Below are 3,622 nucleotides of genomic sequence, written 5' to 3' on the forward strand. Positions count from 1 at the left end.
TAGCGTTTTCAGCCCCTGTCCGAAGACCGACACCGCCCGGCTTGACAGGCACTCCGGAGACGCCGTCACTGAGTTCAAGGTTGACCACATGAATATGGTTTCACTGCCGCCGTCCAATTGGGAGCGATCGCAATCTTCGAAGGAGCTTAACCGGCCCTCAGATGTTGACTGCGATTGCAAGTATCGACGTAGAGATCGCTCATCTCAAGGGCATGCCCAGGCAAAATAGCGGCCTGTATACTCTACCGCGGGCGTCTTGAGCCGTTCAGCTCGCAATCCCGAGGAACGGAGCCTCCGTCCGCGGTAAACCTACGTCACTCCGCCTCACTGTACATGCGAGAGGATTGACGGCCCGCTGCCAAAGTGCCAAGGCCGTTGTGCTGTGCTCAGGAATAGGCGTTTTTAGAGCCAGTACGGGGTAAAGTCCTGCCAGAAAGTACGGCATCAATGGCAGAATCCCTGGAAAGCTTCAAAGAAATTAATTTAATTGTACAGTGTGCACCTCGCCTTATAGAATTTAAATTAGCTGGATGGGATAAAAGTGTAGTTTATTATTATACAGAATAAAAAAAGATATCAGAGGGTATCGCAACTTCGCGCGCAAAAGTGTTGCAAAATTATGTCGTGGAAACATTAACATTATTATTCTGTTAATTATTATTATATTTATATATATATATATATATACACATATATAAGTGAGCTATTCTTCAAAGTAGCTTGTAGACGCTGATATGCAGACAATTGTGGAAACGAGAAACGAACTCCAGGACTTGGTGTTATTGAAGGCGAGAGATGTCACAAGGCTACCTTCATCTTTGTCGGCCACGCTTTATGATGGGGGATAAAAATATGACTAAAAATGCGCAAAAGCACCAACCTGTAGGCGGCGTGAATTCGTCAGGCACGCACTTTGGACTCTCCACGCGCTTACTAGCGGGAATAAAATACCGCTTACCAATGCTACTGAAAGCCTAAAATCGCACTGTGTTGGCGCAGTCGTAGTATAACTGGTCACCTCTGCTCAGCAGTTCGGTAAGTACCTATCTTTCTAGGCGAACAGGCTCCCTTGTAAGGAAGCATGGACGAATGAACGTTATAGCTTTTTTAGCTCCTGCTCGTATTTCCCATGTTTAGGACAATGACTGATCATCAAAGAGCACCTCACAACTATAACAAAATGTCAGCTAAGGAGAATCCGTCCTGTAGCTGAGAAGTTAAAAACAGGAATATTTTAACTACATGCGACTTGTCACAAGACTGCCTCCGGACAATTGACAACGCAAACGTTTTAAGCCGAAAGACTGTCCCATACGTAAAGAAAAAAACTTGCATGGAGCATACGCTAGCGCGAAAGAAACACCACGCTTCTCTGTCAGGAACATTCTAGGAGTGAAGACAAGATCGGCGTAGACTGCAGTCCCGCACATGCTTTGCCGTTGAAATAAGCATGGACGACAATCGCTGCTGCTCCTTTGATGAAATGTTTGACGTCCCCACCGTTTCAGGGCCACAGGAACCGATTTGCACTCATCGGCATACGCACTACTTTAGTAAACGGGCAAAGACCGGTCTTCCAGTCTGTAACACAAAACCAAATCCTGGCAGAAAGGGTAATCAATAGGGCGGCGCTGGGCCCCGTTATCTCTCGCGGCATCTCTGCGTTACGAGTACGAATATATCTGGTTTCATTTGAATGGCTGATTACTACTTTAGGAGGATCAAGAACATCAATTTTTAACCTTTAGCTTCGTCCAGGTTCGAACGGAACAATATTGTGCCTGCTCCTAAGGCACGCCTGATTTCTGAACTGTCTCGCACCCTTTCCTCAGACAAATTGAAATAAACTGCAGAATCCGGGACAAGTTAAGGCTCCAGAAGAAAGCGTATGAGCGTCCTTATAACGTTGAAGTGCCAGGGTGCCGAATATTTTATTCCACGTCGTCTCGCCGCTGTAGCCGCGAAAAGCCGCGTTGGTGCGAATACTCAATTGTTTCATTTCAAAGGCGCAAGCCGCGACAAAGACGCGCAGTCAGAAAAAGGGCCTCCACTCGTGCCGTCACGGAAGAATTGAGGAGGAAGAGAGCGGAAGGCAGGCCCGCACGTGTGCGACAGCGTGAAGAGATGAATGCGGAGAGAGAAGCACACAAGCACACACACGCCACATCGCTCGATCACGGCAGTGAAAGCGCCGGATGAAGACGGAAAAATAAATGATGCAGACGAGTGCCAATAACACCCCGACGGCCCGGGAAGAGCAGACGACTATTGTCGATTTCCTTTTAAGCCGGCGGAATAGCTCTCGCTGCCGGCTCTTCCTCTTCCTACTCCGAGAGCTGCGGCGGGAAAGTAGGCCCCACCGGGAGAACGGAAAAGCCGCTCTCTCCCTCCCGATGTTCTCAATTCGTGCCGACAGGAAACACCCCCGTATGGCAGAGCACGGCACCGACAAAACCGAGATCTGGAAAGAGTGAATACGCTGCAGAAAGGGAGACAGAGCAAAACTGAGAGAGTTACTCCTGCAGCCGAGGTGTCACGCGACGGGGCCAGTCACGTGATACCTCTCCCCTCGCCCAGAAAGGATACAGAAATGTCGGAGCTCCGCGTTAGATGCCGTACCCTGCGCTGTTGGTACTCTTGATCCGTCGGCTCCCAGTGAGCGTCTCCGTCTCAGCCTTACTGCTGCGCGAACGCGGTGTACAGTCGGCGCGTACTCTACTCCGAGCAGCACTGGGATGCATCGATTGGATTAGGCTGTGTTCATCGGTGATTACACGCAAGGACGACCATGGGCGGTTGCCGTAGGCAACGCCGCTGCTGTAAGTACATGTTAACCCTCTCTACTCGTGATTTGATCGTAAATGGACTAGAGTTTTGAATTCCTTTTGCACTGAACACGAAATTCGTCACCCTTGTCATCAAGTGTAGAAATGTCGCAAACTGCTTTCGAGTACCCGGGAAGGAAACGAACCTTTTTATAATGAACACTGATATAGCGAATTATCGGCTATAGCAAACTAAATACAGACTTTGGTTGGTCACGATTTATTTCAATGACACTCATTCATTTATAACGAAATTGAAACCGTGAGAGCCGCGCGATATCGGATATAACGAAGGAATATTTGGCCAGGAGGCTGAGAAGCTAATTGAAAAAAAAAACGTAGTCCTAAACTGCAGAAGTATAAAGGCCCTTTTGTTCGTGGACACTGTAGAAAACTTCATCCTGCTCAGTGCTGTGAGTTTCCACCAGACGAAGATCACATCCTTCATCTAATAAATAAGGACACAGTCCTGTTTTATCAAGTAAACTCTGTTCTGTTGTAATTTCACGTACTCATGCTCCGGTTCATTGAGCTCAAAATGCAACAAGGAGAAAGGTATGGGTTGCCTTGTGTATATTGGGTTGGAAGCCTCAAAAAACGCACTTTCGTATTAAGTATTTTTGCGCGAGGCAGATTGTCGATTCATTATAGCCGATTTTGACCTCTACTGTTGAAACGAATATCGGTTATAGCGAACTAATTTGCTGTCCCGGCACTACTTCGTTATAACGAGGTTCGACTGTAATACTACATTGCACGTTAGCTTATTGTGCGTTACCTGTGTATGTGAATTCCGT

At 47.6% G+C, this 3,622-nt stretch overlaps 1 protein-coding gene across 1 annotated transcript in view; it reads left to right on the forward strand.

The window, feature by feature from the left end:
• Positions 1 to 2,633: 2,633 nt before the first annotated feature.
• The window catches only part of LOC144167695 (uncharacterized), a 32,099-nt gene continuing 31,110 nt past the window's right edge, over positions 2,634 to 3,622 (forward strand). The window contains exon 1 of the mRNA XM_077696876.1: positions 2,634 to 2,819. The gene's annotated coding sequence lies outside the window, so the exon portion shown is untranslated. The remainder of the gene's footprint in view (positions 2,820 to 3,622) is intronic.

This window comes from Haemaphysalis longicornis, unplaced genomic scaffold (genome assembly GCF_048455015.1).
Source record: "Haemaphysalis longicornis isolate Haplotype H1 unplaced genomic scaffold, Haemaphysalis longicornis Haplotype H1 scaffold_2, whole genome shotgun sequence".
Lineage (NCBI taxonomy): Eukaryota > Metazoa > Arthropoda > Arachnida > Ixodida > Ixodidae > Haemaphysalis > Haemaphysalis longicornis.